The following is a 23,491-nucleotide window of genomic DNA, read 5'->3' as shown; positions in this document are numbered from 1 at the left end:
AGTAATGAGCCTCAAGGGTTTGGGGTAGGAGCATCCTTTGCAATGAAGAGTTTCTCCAATTTTACTCATTCTCACCTCCTGCCTTTTGGCCCTCTTGGTGCTCCAGAGACAGCAACTGCTTCTTAAAATGTGTCTGTGTTTTACTTATTATTGAGCTCAAACTCAAAATTAGTCTTTAATGAAACCCAAAAATATAACTTGTGTTCTTTCATCTGATGAAAGCACTGGCAAAGCAACTGGGGCCCTGAGTAAGGTGGAGAAATTTACTCTTATTGTTATAAGAGCAATTTGTAGATCTTTTTTTCTCTAATATTGATAAAGGCTTAGACAAAAAAAGTAAATACATCCTGATCAAGATACAAACACATTTTAAAAAGGAAAAAAAATTCAAATAAAAAGCTCAAGAATTGAAATTGAAGCTGACTTTTTTAATGTTTATATTTAGTTTTCCTTTAAATACACATTTTAAAATTAGTTTTATGGTTTCATCATTTCAATAAACACTTCCAGAGAAATATATAAATGCAAATGTTATAAGAAACCATGTAACAAGTTTCCTTCAAGAACAGTTATGTCACTGTAATACTACAAGCATGAACTGAAGTCACATAACTTCCTGGTAGGTAGCCCCTGAGAAAAGAAACAAAAGTTTCATTATTTGCGCTTCATCTTCTGACTTTAGCCAAGAATAATCAGATCATTAATGGGTCATCAGGTAGCACTCTCCTTGCCCACTTTTCCCCCCCCTAGTTTTCTTTCCAGACACCTTTACTACCCCAGATAAGAATGACAAGAATAGAACCATCACAAATACAGTCGTAGAATGGTTTGGGTTGGAAAGGACCTTAATGATCAAAACTTTATAATCCCCCAGCCATGGGCAGGGACACCTTCCACTATACAGGGTTGCTCAAAACCCCATCCAGTCTGGCCTTGAACACTTCCAGGGATGGGACATCCACAGCTTCTCTGAGCACCCTGTTCCAGTGCCTCACTTCCCTCACAGCAAAGAATTTCTTACTGATATCTAACCTAAACCTTCCCTTTCTCAGTTTGAAGTCATTCCCTTTTGTCCTGTAACTACATGCTCTTGTAAAATGGCCCCTTCTGACTTTCTTGTAGGTCCCCTTCAGGCACTGAAAGGCTGCTATAAGGATACCAACATCATATTCATGTAAACGAATGTACAGCAGAATGCAGGTTTTCCCAACCATCTGTGCTTTATGCAAATATCACATACTTGCAGGCTTCCAATAATGAGCAAGCAACGAGGTGTTTGAAGGAGCAGGAGAGGATGCATTTCAGGGAAGCCTTTGCCCTAACTCAAATCACTGTTACGTTTTCAGGGTTTGTGACTCGTCTGATGAGGTTTTCTTCCCCTCCCCACATAGGTAGAACAGTGAACAATAAATAAATGACAGGGTTGTAACACATACTACTAGAGAGAAATAGTTAGCAACTCTGAAGACTTAAGAAAGGGAGCTTCTTAAGAAAGGGAAGTGCAACACTCAGCTTGCACTTGCAGGCATTTTTTAAATTCTCTTGTTGAAATAAAAAACAGGATAAGGACTCTTGATCACAGCTTCTGCTTCACTTTAATTGCCATTGATGTGACAATAGTCTAAAATTTTCTCAGTCCCCAAATTCTTCAAATACCATGAATAGATTGTTTTACACAGACACCAATAAACTACAAAAAAAAAAATTATAGAATACACATTCCACCAGGAACACTTTAAAAAAATACGTTCTGGTAATGGATATTGCAGGAAAGGTTTTGAAGCATCATTACTGACTAGGATGCAAGTCTCTATGCTGACTTTAAATACATGTGCATGAAGTGAGAACCTGCCCTATTTCTGAACAATGAAGGATATAAGAAACCAGCTGAAGTTCTCCCACTAAAAAGCTGACTGCAATGGTAAGAATCAATCCTCTCTTCACAGGGTCTGAACTTTAGCTACTGAACTTTACCTGCTAAGCACCTACTTAGAAGAAAAGAACTCTAAGCTGTACCTAAGATGAAGGATGAAAGAACAAAACATATAATTCTAAGAAAAGAGGCATCTAGGAGAGAACAGTCTGGGCAATTCAATGACGAAAAATAAGCAGGCACAGCACAGAGACAGTCATTACAGCAGGAAAGAGGTGAAAGCAAGTCTGGAGAAAAAAAGGATGCAGTAGAGGGTTAAGCAAAAGTAAGATAACCAGAGAGTAGCTGAAAACTACAAAGGAGGTCACAGATAATAGGTAGGAAGTCCCAAGACCTGCTTTCAGGGAAAATTAAACTCGGGTTGAACTGAATTCCTGTACAGGCCAGGTGATGGAACAGCTCACTCAGATGGCTGGGCAATAGGGTTAAGAAACCCTGGTATTTGCTGGGGGTCAACTCCAGTTGAGACAAAAGTTTCTTGGAGCACATCTTTTCTCATCCCTTCTCTCACGTATTTACCTTAGACATTTACACATTTACCTTACACATTTAAAGGTTTTGCTCTGCCCCAGGCTTTTGCTACAGCAAGGAGTTTTAAGCTGTTCAGATATATCTGCATGTCAGGTGTTTGCTCTGCTCTGAGGAATTTGGAAATTTTATAAGGGCAAACTGAACGTTTCACCCCTACAGAGGGTACATTTTAAGGGAGCCTTGCTTTTTCCAGTGCTTCTTAATTTAAATCACCCAATTTTCTCTGAGATTTTAAACTAGGAACTCTGTTTCTTTCTCACCGCTTTTCTCATTCTTGGATTCTTTTTCCCTCTCTATTGTAGCAAAGTCTGCCCCATTGTTCCAAAACTAATATAGTACTATGACAGGAAATGTTCCTTTTTTAAAAAAGGGTAGGGATATGAGAAGGTAAAAAACAAGTTCAGCAAATACTCCAGAACAACAGAAAAAATAATCAAATGACAGGGTGAGGCAAGTACAATCATTTTCCTTCTAGTGTGGTTTATACACATCCTATTTTTGCCGATTTTCAAGGTAGTCTTTATTACCATCAAATCATACAGTAGAGCCTTCTTATTTTATCTGTAATAACTTATTATATTCATGCTAATCTAAGTCAACCTAATTTCTAATTTCTGTACAAATGTTTCTTTGGCTTGGGTTAGTGAGAAGGTGGTGATTCAGCCAGTGGGTCTCTCACTACCCTTCCTAACTGTCCTAGCACAGGGAGGGTTTATACCTGTGCTTTTCATACTGTTTTTGTCAGCAACATACAACTCACCTCAGCTCCTTTTACCCAGATTTGCTTCCTGAGGGCCCTGAGCAAGATGGCCTCTGATTTGGCTGAATCCAGCTTCCTGCCCACTTGTGGTCTCCATTTTTCTGCTTTTTCTCTTTCCTACCCCAAGGAGCCAGAAGCTCTATGCTTTCCTCCCTTCCTAGCACTCGCAGCCTGCTAGTTAGGATTTAATTAACCACAGATCCTCTCTTTTGCTGTCTGTATCTTCTGAAGAAAAGCCACCAGCTCTTCTCTGTCATCTCCACCTAATCTGTTGCTTCACTGTAATCCTGGATGGTTTCATAATTAAAACCCGTCTTCCACATTAGTTTCAGCAGGTTCACCCCTATTGGGTGATTCTGCAAAAATTAATTACCCTCATTTGGGGGTCACCAGAGAAGTCCTGACCTGGTTTTGCCCACGATGATTTCTCATCTCATTGATCCACTCTTTGGTATGGTTCCACTAACATTTGTACTGTCAGAACCAGGGGGATGCTAGACAGTGTAATAAGTCAGAGAAGAAAGAAAATGTCTCTGCCCTGCAGAGAAAGGTTTAAAGCAAATTACAGTTTTGAAAACTTCATAACTTTCAACTTTGTGCTTATGCATCAGTAGCTTTTATCAGAACGGAAAGTACTGGAAGAAAACAGCAGTAAACCAATATAAGCTGTTTGCATAATGGACTTACTGCTTGCAAATACTGATGAACAAGGTTTCCCCTTGGTTAAGTTAGAGGGCAAAGGCAATTTTCCTTGTTTTAACATCAGCTCTTTCTCTTTCTTAGTCAGGCAGCCATTGTCTGGTCTCTCTACTTCTGATATCCCAAGCTTCCTTACTTTTTATTAACCAGAATTAATTAATTAATTAATTAATGTTTATAGTTCATTATCAAAGTGAATGCTCCCACAATTAGTTTTCTAGACATAGAATCACAGAAAAGATGTAAGTAATAATTTGCATTTCATTTCTCCACCTTCAGATGCTTGACTAAGAAAAGAATGCAACTTTCCACTGTGTTTCTGCAAACACACAAAAGCATCCATTATCTAATGAGAACACCCATCTCATTTAGATTCCTGAGCTTGAAGTGCTCAATTACAAAAGAGAGAGTCTATCTATACATGAATGCCAAATATTGGTGGAAGACATGTTGGGACATGTGGAACATACATTTTGGAGAAGTTTATCTTCTCGACATTTACATAAGCCTTCCAGATTCCATAAAACCCACATGGGGTTATGCTACCTTACTGAGGTCCCGTAAATGATCCATGAGTGGTATGGCATCCCATCCATCAGAAGACAGGGAACACAGGAAATGGGGAAGGTAGGAATAGTTTTGTCAAGATATGAACTCCACCTGTTCTGTTTGCCATTTCCCCTCTCTTGGCCAGGACAACCCTGAAAAAAGAAAGCCGTGAGCCGCTAACAAGGTGTTTTCTTCACAAAAACTGTCAAGGCCACTACTGGACCAGAGAACATTTTGTCATCTTTGAACCTGCAAGTAAAAATCCATTTTGTATAAGTTCAAAAGTATCGCTTTTCAACTATTATGTCTTTATATGTTTTCTAGACAGGGACAGGGCTCAGACCAAAAGCAGAGCTGTCATGGTCAAGCAGCACCTGAGTCAGAACCTCGAGCTGTCTGACAGATTTTCTGTGTCATGCAATAGCTCTGTGCTCCCAGCAGCAAATTATACCTAATAATGAAAATCTCTGCTGCTTGCAGAGACTGTCCACAAGCCAGAAGTGTCCAAAACATGGATAAAGACAGTCCCTGTGAGCAAGGCCAAGAATAGCAATGTCAGTCTGGTCTACAAGACACACATCTGAGCTACAAACCAAAAAATCATCAAAAAAGAAGCTTCATTGATCACAAAGGGATAAAGGCATTTCCTTGCTGTTTGTAGAAAGTTTTCAGATATGCAGCTTTAAAGTGCCGGATAAGAAAAAGTCCTATCTGATTTACATCTCCTGAAATAGATTTAATTAGTTGTGGAGTATCATAAAATGCCTAGGAAGTAGCCACTTGCTGATGTACTCACCTGGGAGCAATTTGAGGAGCTGTTCTTCAGCCCTGTAGACATGCAAGATAAAAAAATATACAGATCATTAGCCAACAATGAAATTAAAAAGAAAAATACAGTGTCTGGAAAAAGCAATTATCACCTCCATTAAATTTTATCTGATTCACTATCATGTGTGGCTGGACAAAGGGACAAAAAATTGGTGTCCCAACACTTCCTTGGTGAGCTGCTGCATTCAGGACAAGAGGAGACGAAACATAGCCCCCTGCACAGAGGGTTAGGTAGGACTTTGGCATATCAAATCACACTTTCCCAGGATCACAAAATCTTCACAGGGAGCTGGAGAAATAAAGCTAGCACTGATGAATAATTCAGAGACAGGACCTGAATTTGGAGTCACTACTCAGACCTGAAGTAGTGTTTTGCCTACAGAAGAGCCATTGGGATTTCTAAGTCATATTTTTCATGATGAGTATGAAGCAGTCAGCAAGAGTCCTCTTCTGCTCTCCATGGGCAATCATCTTGCAGGGCACACCCCTGTTTCTGCTGACTTTTAGTAACTGCATGACTTGGTGAGTGGTCTCAATATCTTCCTGGATGCCACTGCAACAGGTACCCATAGCAAGGTCTGTCTGAACCTTCTCTCCGGTCCTGGTGGTGACTCCTGTGCCTGTCTGCACCTTAGGGACTTCCTTTCCTGAGCCATGGCTCAGTCATTCTCCCTTATTAAGGTAACAGACTTATAGGGATACAGATACTTTGCACTGAACAAGCTTTAAAATACTTTGTGAAATTAACAAGAATACACACCAGTAATTTTCTAGCTCATTCTCTCACCTGTATCCAGGAATATTAGTAGATCATCATTCTCCAAGAATGCTGTCAAATTAGGATCTCCAAACTAAGAGGATTAAGTTTATTTTGAATATTTGTAATGTCTGTGATTAAATATGTATATTTCTTATTTCTATTTTTCAGGCTTTCTCTGAAGAATAGGTCATATTTAATGTCCACCATATGGGAAACAGCCCACCAAATGAAACACGACTTGGGATAATTTCATGGGTATTCAGGAGAACACAAAATTAATTAATTTTCCTTCTGGTTCTCAAAAAGTACCTAGACAGAAGGGAGGCTTTATGAGATGCTAATTTTCTTTCTGTCCCAAAATACCATAGGAATAATTTCCTTGATGTATTTTGCTATTTCAGATTCTTGTCCTGATCAAAAATGAAAAAAATTCAAAGGATGAACAAACGTGAAAGGTTAGCAAAACATATTTGAACCTCAAAAATGTTACATTTGCAGTTTTGGAGAAATCTAAATGTCATTTCAAGCAAACAGATTTTCCCACGGCTCTCCTTAATTCTTAGAGAACATGATAACAAGGATACAGTCAAGAGGTAAAACTAAGATTAATGAGACGTAAGTGAGGCACTTAATAGTTGAATCTGTGAGACGATATGCACAGGAAAATGATAAAATGGTCATGAGGCATGATTCAAGAGTGAACTTCACGAGAAAAAATATGTATCACAGGAAATATATTTGCATTTTAAGAGGAAAGAACTCAATAACCCAGCAGGGCATTTCCGTTTCTAATTATTTTCTACTGTGATTCAGTGACTGGATTCTGGGTTTTGTGAAAATGCTTCTGTGTGCCGCAGGAAAGAGATCAAAAGTCATACATTTTTATGTTAATGTAAAGGAGTTCAATCTCAATACAAGATCTCTCTTCCCGGGCCCTTATAGAAATACAGCATCCAATTATAAGCAGCCCAATACCTCTATTGACATGAAGCTCTACAGCAGCATGCACACTTGCAGTGTCCTACACCATCTTAGTCAATTCTTTTTAGGTAATTCATTGCTCAGGTGACAAATATCTCAGGTTTGTTTGCTGATAAACACAACCTGTATTTTCACGTTTCCTCTCATCCAGGATCCTGGACCAGGAGTAAAGAGCTAGGAAGTACCCCCCACTACAAAATATAAGAAAGAGGATAAATTATTTTGAAGTATTTTTCATAACTATTGTAAAACACTGAAAGACCTCAAATGTTCCTTTTGCAAATTATGGACTATTTTTCCCATTGATCCAAACATTTTCCTTTGAGAGTAATATATTCTTTAAATGCTGTGATTTTTTTTTTTCTTTAATGATAATGCTGAAGATTGTCTTTTCCGATTTTTTGTCACACTTAACCACTAATCATAATTTTTAAACCATTTCTCTCAAAGGAAAGACATTTTATTCACACTGATAACACTCTGATAAAGAAGTGTTAGCTGATAGTAAGCAAAACGGGAAATTATCAAGATGCCAATATTTTTCAAAGATATTCCTGAGAACATATGAGTCTAGGTTTTATATTAGCCTTAAAGTTGCTTTAATATAAAGTTTCTTAGTTCCAATTCAAAAAATAGTTTATGAGAAACACAGTCTCTTTATCACCAGCTGCAACATTTCCATGGCAATTTTGGAAGGTGACTTTTCACTGCTTTCTGGGTATATGATTCTTACTCTATGAATAGCAGGGTTTGGGGTTTTTATTCTGGAAGATTCATTTGTTGAAGATTAATTAATAAGCTTCAAGCAGCCTGCTTTTGCCCTACTCATCTGTCATGTTAAGGACTTGACCCTATCTGACAGCATGAATCAGAAACTGATAGATCTCATTGCACCTTGTAAATGAAACACATATACAGGTTCCTGAAATTAGTTTCCTTCCTCAAAGCCAGAACCTTCTGGGACGGAAGGATAGGAGTACAATCCAAACCACTACACTTTGGAAGGAAATTTGAGACAGGACAGGTAGCAATAAAAGAGACAGAAGAAAGTCAGGTTTTTCCTTCCTCTAGGCTCTACTGACATAGTAAATTTTATTAGAAGTAGTATCCATCACACTGTTAAAAGGATTCAAACCCTGGCTGCCTTTCTATGCTTTGCTTTAACAACCAAATGCAACACCAGGAGAAGGGAAGGAGGAGCATGGCAGCATTGGACACCAGCTGCCATAAGGAGTCCAAGCTCTTGAGGAGAGAGGACTGTGGTTTTTCAAGTGTATCATTTAAGATACAGTTCATAAGAAATGGATTTGATATATGAATGAATACAAGACTGAATTTAGGAAAGGCAAAAAATTGCATTATCAGAACAAAACAGGCCTCCAAAAAGTAGCTGCAGTCCTAAACCCCACACTGTGCTGTGGGGCATGCAAGTGGCTGTGCCCACCACTGGCCCCTTTCCCAGGGAATGGGGTGTCATCCAGCCTCAGAGACGTGGCAGCCACAGGTCAACAGACAGCCCTACTCATCCTCTCCATCCTGCCTCTGGGAGCTGGGGAAGAGGCTCAGCCCCTGTCCCTTCTGGAATCCCACACAGAGACCAGCCTGTAAGATGACTGTAGATATGACTCACTCAGATCCCTTCCAGGACTTCCTGGGAGGACCAACAGGAAAACGTTTAATAAACCCTGTAGCAGATTTGGGGAATACATATTTTACTATGAAAACATAGCGCAATGATCCTTGCTAAGAATGCAAATACAGTGCAAGACATTTGATATTAAATGTTTGAGTCTCAAAAGGATACTCAGAGGAGTGTCACAGCTGTTAAACTGCCCCATGCCAAGTGCTCAGCACAACGCTGCTCTGAGACGCTGCACTCCTCAGAAACCACCAGGGTGAAAGGCATCACCTGAGCATCCCTGGTGCTACTAAAGGCTTTATGGTAAAAATGCCATAGGCATCAGGATGCCTTCTTTGTTCTGACCTACTTCCAAATTAGGTTACTCAACTGTGACCCAAGACATCAGCTGGATTATGTATTTATCCCTTCCCTCGATAAACTGGTACAGCATGTGACTATACACCATTAAACAGCTGTTGGCTTTCCAGCAAAGCTGGCCATCATTCAGCCATGGATAAAATAATTATGTACAGCACTTCATTGTGTCTAGCCATCCTGAGACAGCTGCTCAAGCGGTAAAGAAACAGATTTCAGGGAATTTGCCCCCGGCCCTATTTCTGAGGTGTTGCATGACCATGACCAGCATTCTCCAGCACAAAGGGCTGCGTAGTAAGGCCTCTTTTTAACTCACAGATGTGTGTGGGCAAAAAGGCCCATAATGAACTTCAGTCTGAGATGAGGAATTTGGTGTGGTTTTATAATGCTGCTTTTTTAAATAAGGTATCCAGCTCTCTAGAGCTGCGGTAGGTAATCCTAATAGATACTTAATGATTTTCTGCACTTCATTGTTTAGGCTTGAAGCATAATATGTTAGTGTGCTACACGTGTTCCACAAATAAGTATTTTTCTATTTATTATTTTCTGATTGCCTCTTGGACATTATGTACTTTTGCTTCAAACTCTCTCTCATTTGTAAACTGCAGTTGAGAACAATTTATGAAGCACCATTTAAGCCAAGAAGCATTTTTAATGAGTATATTTTGCAAAGGGCAGCACCACCACGAATAACACTAATTAATAGCTGTATTTGATCTGGGAAGGAGGAAAAAGCAAATAGAAATTCAGATATTGATTTGTCCAATGGTCTGCCTATTGTAGACTAGTAACCCTATGTGTTCTCCACAGTGTTCAAATCTTTTTTCTTTTCGTAGCATATGCAAGTACAATATCTGAGAAGAAATAAGAATCGTGAAATTCTCTTTCTGACAGCATACAGTAAGTAACATGTTTCTTTTGGCACTTGATCAGAAGCAACTTTAGTTTTAATACTGCTGAAAAAGCCTTGATTGGAAAGACATCTTTTCATTTCTTGCCTATTTGTTCAATACCTACAAACTGATAAAGCAAAATAATTAGACTGGCCAGTTTAATTCTTAAAGAAGAAAACAAGCAGATACTTTTCTTTAAAGCTTTCCCAGTCGTGTTCTTTGTTTCCTACATTTGTCAAAAACTTACAATTTTCATTCTCTCCCTGCTCCTTCAAGACCTTACTTAATGACTTAGTAAGTATGATCCTCACGGCTAAATGAGGATGCATGGAGAGCAGGTGAGGGCAGATCTCACAGTCAAGGGCAAACAAGCCCTGCCCAAAGGTCTGTACTTCCCACACTGCCACACGGAGCCTGTCATCTTTGCAGCTAACTACCAGCTTGTTCCACATTAGCTCAGACTCCTCCAATGCTGATACCAAATGCACTGATTCCCTAACCCTTGAGCAACCCTTCTAGCACAGCCCACCAAATTTGCTGCTCTAACTGCAAGACCTATTAGGTCTTTTGTCTTGACACCTAAGTTGCTTCTCAGGGCTTTCTGGGAGTATTTTATACTCCCCCTGCCCCCTTCTTGCACTTCACATGAAACAACCCCATTCTTTTGTGTGACAGAATGTAGCAAAAATTAAAATAGACTTCTTTAACAATACTGTATATCTGTAACATAACACAATGTAGAACACAAAGATTATAGATACGATTCTAAAATATGTCAAATAAAAGTTAAAAAATATAGGGGTTTTGGGTACGTCCATGTCTCTTTGGTATAAAAAAAAGCCCCTAGATGTGGAGAAATAGTTGTAGCCATTACTGGGACATTTTCAGGGCTCCAGTACGTCCCTTCATCTGTGACCACCCTGTCACACTGAGAAGTAACACAAATACAACACGCTTTACTATTGTGATTTTCTGGAGGCTATTTTTAATATGTAGGACAACTGGTAAGGGGGAACGACAGGGAAATTCCCTCAGGCCTCAGGGCAGAGTGATCCAGCAGTGCCAGACCTGCACCCTGGTCACTGTTTCCTCCTTCTCATCAGCTCTTTGTGGACAGCTCAAGGGCTCTGCAGACACCAGAAATGGCTCTGGGTTACAACATTAAGGAAAGAAAGAAAGAAAAAAAGAATTTCAGATGGCAGGGACAGAGCACCTACAGAGAGAGAGAGAGAGATGTGAGGATCTGGTTTGCTAGGACCACAAACCATTTCATTGAGACAGCCTTGTTCCAGGTTTTTTCTACAAAGATACTTCCTGATCAATAGAAGGGATCAATAGAAGGGAATGCCTAGCTGACTGCTTACCAGCATTCTCTGCCTTGGAAACTAAATTAATAGCATTTCTCGGGTATACGCATTTTAATACCAGTAAGTGTTTGGATTTCTTCCAGATTTAAAATTTACTGTGAATTTCCGGGATTTATGTTCTGGAATTTTCTTTGTAAAGTAATATGAGATTTACAGATAGTCAAATACCCCTCTTCTAGAGCAGGTATTGTTGTTGTAACAACATGGCTCTGAAACACAGAAACTTCATATGCAAGTCCATGATGGACCAGAATGTCTGATGGGACTTATGAAAGCCATTCATTGTTAGTTACATCAAGGGCCAAGACTCATTCAGCACACTGACAATAAACACGTGGTGCAGCCTGGTGAAATTTCTTCTAGAGGCCAAAGCCTAGAAGGCCAAACCAGAAGGTGCTCTCTGAGGAACACATGGTCAGGGAGAGGAGGCAGTGGCACCCCCAAAGCCAGCTGCAAGCTCAGAAAGGCACAGACATCATCTGAGCTGCTGTTCAGGTGGTTTCGCTGTGGCAGATATGCAATATACTCTTTGCTCTCCATGTGATTAATTTTCAAGGATATTAGAGGTGTTTGCTGAATGTTAACCTCCAGTTATTAAAAGCAGTGATGCTGCCTGCTTTGTGCATGACACCACCACCACTGTATAGATGATCTCATCTTTCAGGGACTTTGCACATCCATCCCAACCACCTTACAGAGCACTGAGTCCCTGCACCAAATCAGAATGAAGGGGAGACTCACTGGCTGGCTCTTCCCCTAATTTGTGTCTGTACCCTGGACATTTCAGTGTGTATTGAAAGAGCAAAATTGGGAAACTGGGCTCCAGCTGGCTCTGAATTATTTTAAACAGGTATTATGGAGGCAGAAGAAGACATGTATTTAACCAGAGCCACACAGAAATGCAGTATTTCTTTTAAAATATGCATAGACAATTTAAAAAGAAAAATACTGTGATTGCTTCAGGACTGCCTTTGGCTCTGATTAGAAACAGCTGAGTAAAGCCAAATGCTCAGCTGTTTCTGCGAAGAGATTAACACCTGTTGAAGATGGAATAAAAATATGTGATGGAGTTTAAGAGCAAATATCAAAAGATCATTATTGTAAAGCTAACAGTAACACCAGTGACTGATCGCATCCCCACCCTGTCACGCTACATCATTCCTGGGAGGGAAAAAAGCACTTTAACACATCCACAGCACATAAGCAATATGTGCACATATTTTCAGCTCTTCATCCACAGCTGGGAGAACGGCTTCTCGACCCTGTTATCCAAAGAAAATTTACAGATGGTATCAGGTTGTCATGAAATAACATCTACCCAGGCATGCCATGTAGGCTTGAGGCAGACAGCTGTATTATAGCATGTGTTGTTACAGTTCATGCTAGTGTCCCATTTAGGGTAGGAGGAGCATTCTTAGTTTTTTACAGGGCAAGCCTTGAGGTACATACAGACTGGGGAACAAGAAGCTGGAGAGCAGCTCCATGGAAAGGGACCTGGGAGTCCTGATCACTGGCAAGTTGAACAAGGGCTGGGCAATTGGCAACTAGCAATTGGCACCAAACCTGACAGAGTTTGGACAATATTCTCAGGCACATGTGTGTGACTCTTGGGGTGTCCTGTGTGGGCATAGTAGTTGGACTCGATGATCCTTGTGTGGCCCTTCCAGGATATTCTGTGATTCTGTGTGTGATTTCCCACATTTCCATTCCCATGTGCTGCAGGCACTGTAGGCACATGTTGTACCTCCCTTTCTGCAGGCTGAAGGCAGCCTCCTGCCTCAGGGACCAGAGTTTCCCCTCGACCCCACAATGCCAGCCTTGCTCCAAACAGAACCAGAAAAGAAGGCCTGGCACTGCTGGAGCTCCCCCACCACCCCAAAGTGGGTAGCAGAAAAGTGACAGGCCCTGTGTGCTGTTTGGCAAGCTCACTGCATTTCTCCGAGGCTGATGCTGAAATTGAAATAAGTCACCTCACATTTTTGACCCCGAAACAGAGTTTCTTTCCTGATGAAGCCCAGCTGCAGGGGCACTCCAGATCACAGTGAGCTCCCCAGTTCATCAACGTGGTAAGTAGGGGCTACCAGGCTCATTTGACTCAAATGAGGGGTTGCCCACATTTCCAGGAAGGGAAGCACTCCAGACAATGTTGAAGGTTACACTTGCAGCCTCACTGAGAACATGCCTCAGGAGTGCCCTATGGTGCAGACATACACTTATATGCACCACACCACACACAGCTGTGGGCATGGCCCACCAGTGCCCCGAGGTGAGGGTCACAGCTGTGACCACTGGGATGGTGGCGGTGGGGACGCTGCCTGGGCCTGCACTCTCTCGGCACTGATTAGTCCTCCACAACCTCAGGCATGTGAATTGCCACTTACTCCTTTCAAGAGTAAACATTGCAATTGTACCTGAGCCACATTTGGGTGCTTTCCAAAGCTGCTTATGGTGGCGGGGAAGATGAGCCCACGCCACCCAGGCTTTCCACTGGCATCTTCCCTCCAGCTGCTAGAGACTGCTGCCACCTCTAGTCATGTAAAAATCTAATCTGAGGCAAAGGCCACCCCTGGCTTTCCACTGCCTGCAAACTGACAAACTGCAGCTTGCTTCTCTCCTGCAGATATGTCATTCTTCAGGCTGGAAAAGCTGCTGAAATGGCTGTGTCCAGTGCATGTCCCTGCACAGGTTCCCCAATCCCAATGGAGGTAATGGCTCAAAGATTTACACCGGCTAAAAGTTTTGAGGCATATCTCCTGAAAGCAAATTTATTTTTATTCCAGGAGGTATTAATAATAGAAAAGCCTGGGTTCTGTTGGCTGATGTCTTTATTTTTTCTCTGGTCATTTATTGCAGTTCCTTTTATTTATTCCTCTGATTTAAATTTCTGTTCTTGTTTCATTTTGATTCCAGTTTCTTCAAATATTATGTACATAATTTAAGTTGTAGTACTCAGAAAAATAAATACCTGGGAATCACCTGTGTAGCACAGAAGCTATGAAAGGATGCAAAATGCAGAGAGCACAGAGAATGAGAAAAAAATACTTACATTTTTATTCTATTTTCTTTCAGTGTTGTATATGGAACGTTTTATCTCTCGTGTTATTAAAAAAAAAAGGTAGCTATAGGAATGGTTCTGAAAATATGCTTTGAAAGGATAAAGAAACTGGAAGACTATCCATAAGAAGACAAACTGTAAAGATTTACAGAGAGAAATGAAAAATATGATATGCAGTAGGTATATCTAATAATGGATTTTTAGAGAAAGTAATTTGATATATCCTTTTTCCATGCTACAAAGGAAGCATGCTACCCCTTTGGACTAGAATTTCTTTCAAGACTTGGTGAAAGTCTATTTATTAATTTAAATTGTCAAATTTTCACAGAGCCATTGGATAGGTTTAAAATTAATTCAGAATAATCATCCACACATTATTCTTAGTGTTTATTAAAGAATTGATTGCTTTATCCTGTTCATCTTGAAATATCTTGCTTATACCTCTGAAATATTTAATATTATCAGCTTCATTGTTAGTAGCTGGACTAGGCTGGCCAACAATGGAAATGCTGAAGTTTCTGTAGCTGTACAGACTTTTCCAGGTCCAAGTGAGAGGAGTAAAGCCACCTACTTATTTCTTAAATTAAGTACTTTATTACTTGGGGGACTTGGTTTAAAAAACCATAATATTTTGCATGTCAAGTACTGCAAACTAAAAAAGTAGAAGAGGCTACTGAAACTAAGACAAGGTTAATAAATCTTTTTAATTCTTGAATAGCTAACAAGGAAGGGCATGCAAGGACAGACTTAGTGATATAGTCATTACCAAAAAAGGATTTTGTGTCACCTACTACAGAAGTGTAGAATTTAAAACATTTGAAATTATTGCCTGAACACGAATTTCCTTGGGCCAAAATACCATATTTCTGGTAATTGCTTCATGCATTATCTGCAATCACAAATTATTTCACTCTGCCATTCACATGAAAATAATCCAAGGACTGTTGATGCAAGTTCAAACCTATTTTTTCTCTGGGCTGTCACCTTCAGGTGAATGTTGTAGAACAGCATTTTTCACTGCCAGGTTCCCTTAACCAAATTGGTCCATCTGGCTACGGCACAGAGAATCAGAAGAGAAGTAGTAGAACCCTCTGTTTACAGCTTTTAATGGTTCCTTTACTTCTACGATTAGCACTGTTTATAGCTGAAGGTAATTATTTACTTGTCACATCCCAGTTTTAAGGGTCCCCTGCTTTAAGAATCATCAGATCTCACTGCTGGAAGAGGCTGTCATGGAGTTTTCCTCACTGAAACCAAAACTTACTGTCTCAGAGAGAAATTGCCACCTACATTGATATAATAGCGTTCTCCCTAAAACGAGTCTTCAGAGCGTCGTTTCTGTATAAAACTTGCACAAAGTAATCAAAATGAAACTTCTGTTAATTGCCTAAGCTATCTGAAGTTCCCCAGTAATTTGACAAGCTGCAATTAGCTGCATCTTTTCCAGAGGGACACTTGGAGAGGGGAAACAAGGCGGGGGGAATGAGGTATCCTCATTCCTCCGTGGAAACGCGAGATTTCAGTGACTTGCATTTTCTTGTATTTATGGATATAACCCTACAAATGCAGTTGGAGATTTTGTTGCTTGCTTGTGACAAAAGCGTGTGTGTACCATAACGGAGCTGGTTTTTAGACCCCCATTTGGAGTGCTGCCGGGCAGGCAGCCACGGCAGCAAGCTACCAAGCTCTGCAGCTGCCCAGGGAGCCAAAGGCTTGGCAAGTCACATTATCATCTGTTTCAAGCCAGGCTGGGCGTGTCCATATGAACTTCAGGAGCAGTTTTGGCAAGAAAGCAGATGTGATTACACGGCTCCATTTTTTCACTTTAAAAACACACTTGACTTATAAAGGCTGGAGCTGAAAAACATTGATCCTTTCTGACCATGCATGAAAGCCAGCACTAGGCAGAAATTATAGAATCCACATGTGAAGTGTGAGAAATCGAGCCCATTTCCTTGTGAGCTGGTTTGGTTATTACAGAAGTAGTCCACCAGGTAGAGCACACCATAAGACAGGGCTGTTGACGGCACAGTAACCTGCCAGCCATGTCCATGGTGCAGACAGAGGGGCTCTGGTAGAACAACCTTCTCACAGAAGGCTGTGGGTGCTCATTACAAAGGCAGCAACAGCTCCACATGCTCCTTTGAGAACAGCCCAGTGAAAATCCAGGATGTTTTCCCCATGTACTCAGGTACCAAGGTAAGCATCTTGGCAAAGGAAAGCACATTTTTCTGAAAAATAGTTATGATCTCATTACCACAGGTTGGAGTTTTTCTTTGATTTTGTCTTTTTTTTCCCCCCGTTTGTTCAGAGCAGAAATTGAATGGACAGGTTTAATAATTATAGGCAGCGTGCTTTGGCAAGCTCAGTATCTCTTTTCAAGCAGTGGCAGCTGAATATAGTAGGCAATTCCCAACCTCCTACCCTAGAGTGGGTAATCTCTGTCTTCCCTTGCTGTGTATTTCCTCAACTGCCAAGTACTAAACAAACATAGAAGGAATGCTGTCAAGTCACATCGAGACCTGAAAATTTAGAATTTCTACCTACCAACATGAACAAGACTCTGCAGACAACAAAAACCTTCACTTTTACCTCTATATCAAAACAAAACAAAAAAAATAGTTAACATGTAAGGTAGAAACCTCCCTATTTCAGTATTGCAGAAGTTCATCTCTGCACAGATTCACTTGTGCAATTGAGTAAATTGCTAAAGAGAATTTAGGTCTTTCACTGTTGCTAGAGGTGAGGGAACTGGGCGAGAGAGGGAAGAATACAAAAAGGAAAAGTAAACTGCATTTTTTTAAATCCCTCCATGTTTCAACCTGGGGAGCTTGATTTAATGTGGTAGGTGTTCTTGGAAGTGAGCATTCCAGATTTCATGTGCTTTTTAAGCTTTAATTAAATAATTTGAAAAAGAATACCATATGTGCACAGACTTCTCAGGGGATAAGCATGTAAATTTCTACGTTGATATTTGCAGACTGTTGAACTCGTACCAGCATGGAAGGAGGCTTAGGGATTTTTCATTTCTTCCAAATAACTGCCTTAGCAGCTATGAAGCTAAGTGGGCATCTAGTAATCTTTGTCACATTCTCCAAGGTTAAAGTTCCCCAACAAAGAAGCTACTGCATTACTGAGAATTTTTGCCAGAAAGAAAATACACCTTTATGAGTGTTTTTGTTCTCCCATAGTAATAATAAAAAAACATTAAAGCACACATAATGCAGCAGTCAGTACCTATTCTAGCTGTGCAGTAAAAAGCAAAAGGAGCCCAGAAGAACAAAGGGGAGGCGTGAATAAGTGCTAGCACAGGCACCAGGTGGAGCGGCACATCTGTACCCTGACTGACTCACTCACCCAGCTTGTTTTTATATAAATCAACCACGAGACAAACTCCACTGTTATGTGCAGCTTTGATAACACATAATTAGTTGGTGATTTAGCGACCCTTGAAAAAAATAGGACAGTAATCATGGCAGGGCAAAAGAATGAAACAACACAAAAAGGAGGTGAATTAGCCCCTGCAGCCAGCAATTTTTTGAACTCTTCGGGTAGTTTGTCAGACTGTAACAATAGAAGTGATTTTGGAAATAGGAGCAGTTGATAAAGTGGAAATGCTGCTGATTGACATCCTTCTTCCAAACTAAAAAAAATGCTTGTGAATCTGTAGTGTGGAACTCTCTTAAGAAAATATTTTAAAACCTGAGTAACTACTGCAAGTGTTGTCTCTCTGATCAGAAGGATGAGGTGAGCGACACCCACACAAATGAGGGTACAAGGAGGCAGGAGACAACCAGGCATGAGTTTACTTCTGATAGAAACTCACAGCTCTCTCATCAAAAAGAAAGCTCATCTCTAAGACTTCTTCTGAATAAAAAGACAAGTATTAAATGTAACAAAAATCACTCCCAGTCCTCACTGCACCCAGTGTGGAACAGGCCACTAGCATCAACCAATGCAAATATCTGCTGAATTCTGCTATTAAAAAGACAGGAAATATTTTCTGTTAGGAGGAAGGCACTGTAATTAGCCTTTGCATTCATTAAAAGTACATATTACAGGGATTATGCATTTATTAAAATATGTAACATAATTGCAGTTTTAGGGAAAGGCTCCGAGGGCTTACAATATGATCCCAATTTTTTAGTTTGTGATCTCTGGGATCACAGACTGAGAAGAGAGCTTTTACCCAGCCACTTTATCATTCATCTCAGCTGCCTCTCTCTGCCACAGAGGAAACTCATTCCAAAAAAGCTAACCTGAAAGCTCCAATTTAACTCGCTGCTCTGTATTTATGCTTAATATGTTCCATTATAGAAAACTATTTTTGAACAAGCATTTTATATGCAACTGCAATTTCCTTTGCAAAACTTTGTGGAGGAGAAATAACAGCATCATGTTTGTAACCTTAAGACTCAATATGGGCACTGTTTTGTGTTTTGGTTTTTTGTTTTGTGGGTTTTTTTCAGCCAAGATATACAAAGCAAGGGACCAACTCAAGTTTTATTAAATATAAAAATGGTGTTCTGGAGTTGGAGACAATCCTAAGCTTCCAATTATCTCAGATATTATCTCAGAATTTTGCCCTTTTGCCCTCAAAAAAATTCCAGATTGTGGGATCTCTAAGTTGGAGATGCTTTTATATTTAACATTTCTTAATTCCAGAGTATTCTAAGTTAAATTCAATAGTAAACTCAGCATAAAAGCTTCAATGTGGAAGGTAAATTTTGATTAAATTTATCATAATCAAAAGATCTGTCCAAGCAGGCTGACTTTAATCTTGAGTTTTCACTTAAATAAGGAAATAAAGAAAACCTCACACTTTCCTAACTCTGAAGGAACCTTTTAGAATGAAAATTACTGGCCCAAAGCTTATTCTCCTTCAGCTACTCTTGTTTAGACACAAATTCTCCCTATGCTTTTTCAGTCACCCTCCTCTCTGTGTTCTGCACAGTTTTGAAACAAAATACATGCACACACACACATACACACACACTCACACACACAATCCACTGGGGGGAAAAAAAATAGTTAAAATCGAAGCATTAATTTTACTCTTAATAAAATGGGAAATACACAATGCCTTAAATACTAAATCAGTTGTTCTTATGAGATAAATTGTTATTGTCACCCCAGTTGCACAGAAAAGAGCCACAAGTCAATGGTGTAATAACTTGTTCAAAAGAAGAAGCAAGTGTGTGTGCACTGTGCACTCATGCTAGTTAGAAGGGTGAGAATTTGATCTTCACCATTTCTTCCACAGTGTTGACAGAATGTTGCCTACCATACCAAATAAAAATGGAAAAAAAAAATCAGGACTTGCATTTGAAAATTGGGCACACATGATGTCATACCGGTAGGTTTCAGGCAGGAGCCATACTGCCCTTTTGGTCACATGTTGGTCCTTTGGCATTTTTACATCTAGCAGTAACTCTGATAATTAAAATCAAGCGGGTCAAGAATGATAGTGAATTCAGAAATGGTACTGTGAAAATATGAGATTAAAATACAGTTTTGAAAAAAAATGCAGATTGCATATAAAATATAAGATTTTATGGTAAATTTCATATTGATAAATTCTGTTGTATAAAGCATATGAAGACAAAGATTCCTGTTGAGAAGCTGTCTGTACCATTTCTAAGACATAAAGCAAGAACTTCTAAAATGTAGCTGAGGTGATAAGATACACACTGCATTTTTATTTCTTAATTTTGCTGACAGATAGTATCGACACCACTTGTTGCCAAGTTGTTCTGGAGTTTATTTTTCCCAAACAGCTACTTTAAAAAAACTCTTTTGAATTTTGAGAGCACTCCACAAAATAATGGCATGGTGCAATCTTGAAACTTCTGCCTCGCCAAAGATAATGGCAGTTTCCCCCAAAAGCAGTCAGCTGCGCTCCTGCTATTTAGGGATATGTATCCATATCATACATTTGAGTCTATTAAGGTATCCATTTCTGTGGCTTTCAAAGCACAGTATTCTTGTGATTTAAAAAGCTTTTTTTTAAAATGATACTTGATGTGTAAGAGTGCATTTGAGCCCTGTTATACCAAATTGCAAGGCTCATTCTTGGAAGAAAGTACTATAAATCTGATTGAGGGATGTCTAAAAACACAAACATGCTTTGGCTTCAGGGCAGAAGTTTCTATTGCTGGAAGAGGACTGAAATTTAAGATCTTCTAAAAACTCTGATAATTTTGAATTATGGCATCAGCTGGCAGCACCAGCATTTCACAAGTCTTTTCCAAAAGCAGGAAACCCCTCATTTCAAATAGGGTTGTGACCACTTCCATTTCCCTCTTCAACCATAGTTTTCATCGCTGTTTTTCAAGTGTGAAGGAGTGTGAGAGTTCAAGGGGCAGTTACACTCATCTGTCTTAGTCATCTACTTTATTTTGTTGTGTAGAAGACACCCAGATATTTTCATACTCTTCAGTTTCCTAGTGCTAAAATGTAGCTTTACATTTCCAGATGTGCACAAATTTCTCTGAAAAAGAGATGAGAAGAAAATTTTCTGAAGTTTAGAAGTTATATATAACATTGCATAAAATTACTCTTTAATGTATTTTCTGGGGTTTCTGTCTGATCCTGAACAACCTGAAATTGTCATCTGCAATTTCTGGTAAATAACTGTTGAAAAACTTCTGCTTGTCAGGAGTGTCCTTTTCTCAAACTGAGCTACATATGATGGCACTTGGAAGGCGGGGGTAGGATTTACCCATTACTGAGGAATAGCATCTGAGGAAGGAAGCTAAATAATTGGTTCTGAAATGGTGGTTTCACCATAAAATAACCCAGCTCAGTGCTACATTTCTGTCTGGCTCTGGGAAAATGTGCTTTTTGAAATTCCTGGCTAAATAGAAATGTGCTTTCATAGATCGTCGGAGTTTATAAACACTGTGCATTTTCATCAAGTTGGCAATATGGTTTCATTCTGATCCAGTGCCACAGTCAATTTGTTGACTTGATTTTGATTTGATGTCCGTAATGCTCCACTTTTACTTTCGTGGAATATTAATGCTAGATTGGCTTTGATTTCATGGTTCTATTTTACTTCAAGTTTCTTAACAAAATATATTGAACTGATCCTTCAAATGGGATTTTCAAAAGTGCCTAATCTGCACAATTTTTTCAGTACACAGCATCACTGCAGAGTCTTTGAAGACATGGGTAATATGAGCTAGCAAGCCAACATGCTCTCAGCGCAGCAAGGAGTTTGCTCAGTACAGCAGTACGCATAACAAAAGTATCATCCAATGCAGTAGGTATTGGGGAGAGGGGAAAAGCTCTGTTTCCTTTTGACTTTTTTTTTTTTTTCATTTTATTGCAGAGTAATCTTTTTCAACAATATCTAAGACAGAACAGAACTTCCATGCTTGCATACCATGAATGCTTCTGGACAGAGAAAAAGGGTGTTTGCATGACGTAGCCATCTGAAGCGTCCAGCTAGAGTCCAAGTGGATGGGCTGCACTGCAAGAGGAGACAGAAGGCTGCACTCACATTCACCACTTGCAGGAACTTACTGTTTCCACCTGTCAGAGACCAGTCCTCTAAGTTATATGCCTCACACTGGGTAGAGCAAATAGTCCACAGAGCATGCAGAAATGCAAATGCAATTTCTGCATTTAGCCTAGGGGATTCTGATAGGAAGCAGAGATGGCTGAACCGTGAGGAAAACCCCTCATGGAATGTTTTGTGCCATTTCTTTTCTCCCCAGTCAAGGACATGGAAGAGTGTTTCAGGTCTGCATACACAGCTCCCTACATTCACCTATAACACTGGTCACACTGAGTAAACTCACCATGCTGGCAGTGACTGAGTTGACAGCAGGACTGCAATTTCCAAAATCTCCACCTTGTGCTTGAACTGTGAGGCAGCCTTGTCTACACTTCTGCACTGCATTTGCAAGCACCCCAAAGCTTAAGTGAGGCTAATTCACAGCTCTCAACACCCTCATGCACTCCTGTCTTGGTATTTTAAGAGACTGAGAAATGTAAATGTTCATGACCTTAAAACTGTATCATCTTCTCAGTCCAGTTTTTCTTTGTCTTTCTTCAGGCTCTAAAGGGATTAGTTTTTACTACATTATTATGCTGAAAAGCTAAGTTTAGGGCTGCCACAGGTCACCTTCCTATCAGTTAGTTTTAATCTGGACTTTTCACTCATCATCCCCAGCTCAGACTCTTCTCTGAGTAACAAGTGCAGAACCACAGAATCATGGAATGGGCAAGGATGGAAGGGACCACAGTAGGTCATCTGAACTGACCTCCTTCCTCAAGCAGGGTTGTCTTAGAGCACATGGCATGGGATTGTGTCCATATAGTTCTTGAATATCTGCAGTGAGGGAGATTCCACAATGTCTCTTGGTAATCTGCCCCTGTGCAGGGTTCTCTGCCTAGTAAAGAAGATCTTCCTCATGTTCAGGTGGAGCTTCCTGTGCATCACTTTCTGCCCATTGCCTCCTGCCCTGCTGCTCAGCACCAGTGAGCAGAGCCTGGCTGCATCCTCCTGGCACCTCCCTTCAGACACTCACAGCCATGGATGAGCTCCCCTCTCAGTGCCTCTTCCCGGGGCTGAACAGGCCCAGCTCCCTCTGCCTTTCCTCCTAAGAGATGCTCCAGTGCCTCAATCCCCTTTGTTACCCTCCACTGGAGCCACTCCAGGAGCTCCATGTCTCTCTTGTCCTGAGGGGCCCAGGACTGGACACAGCAGTCCAGATGTGCCTCACCAGGGCTGGGCAGAGGGGCAGGATCACCTCCCTTGAGCTGGTGACATTCTTATGCTGGCATATTGTCTCTGTAAATCAACCAAATAGTCTCTGTGGGAAAGCAAATTCACCTGGTAAACAGAAATCACAGGGGTTAACTGATGGACATCATTGTAGGAAATGTTTTCCCATCTCCTTTGCAAATTTGAAGTTGGTAACTTCACTTTCCTTGGGATCCCATCTTCCCCTGCCTTCCTCAGTATTTATCCCCACTGGATTCCCAGACCTTTTTGCTGCACCCCCTTCCCAGGCTGCCTCTCCTCTCTCTCCAAGAGAATACTCTTTCCCAAGTACTTGCCATATGCATGGCCCCATCAGTCAGCGCTGCACCTCTCATAAGTTTGTATTTTTCAGCTTCCACAGCCAAA

General features: G+C 40.4%; 1 long non-coding RNA gene across 1 annotated transcript; it reads right to left on the bottom strand.

Moving 5' to 3' along the window:
* Positions 1–422: 422 nt before the first annotated feature.
* On the bottom strand, positions 423–13,863 carry LOC111926985 (uncharacterized). The gene is made up of 3 exons (XR_002863318.2): positions 13,709–13,863; positions 5,269–5,300; positions 423–630 (listed from the first exon to the last, which is right to left on the bottom strand). It is a non-coding gene; the product is annotated as an uncharacterized LOC111926985 (long non-coding RNA).
* Positions 13,864–23,491: the final 9,628 nt, after the last annotated feature.

Source organism: Cyanistes caeruleus, chromosome 2 (genome assembly GCF_971803275.1).
Source record: "Cyanistes caeruleus chromosome 2, bCyaCae1.hap1.1, whole genome shotgun sequence".
NCBI lineage: Eukaryota > Metazoa > Chordata > Aves > Passeriformes > Paridae > Cyanistes > Cyanistes caeruleus.
This window is presented reverse-complemented; position numbering and strand designations above follow the sequence as displayed.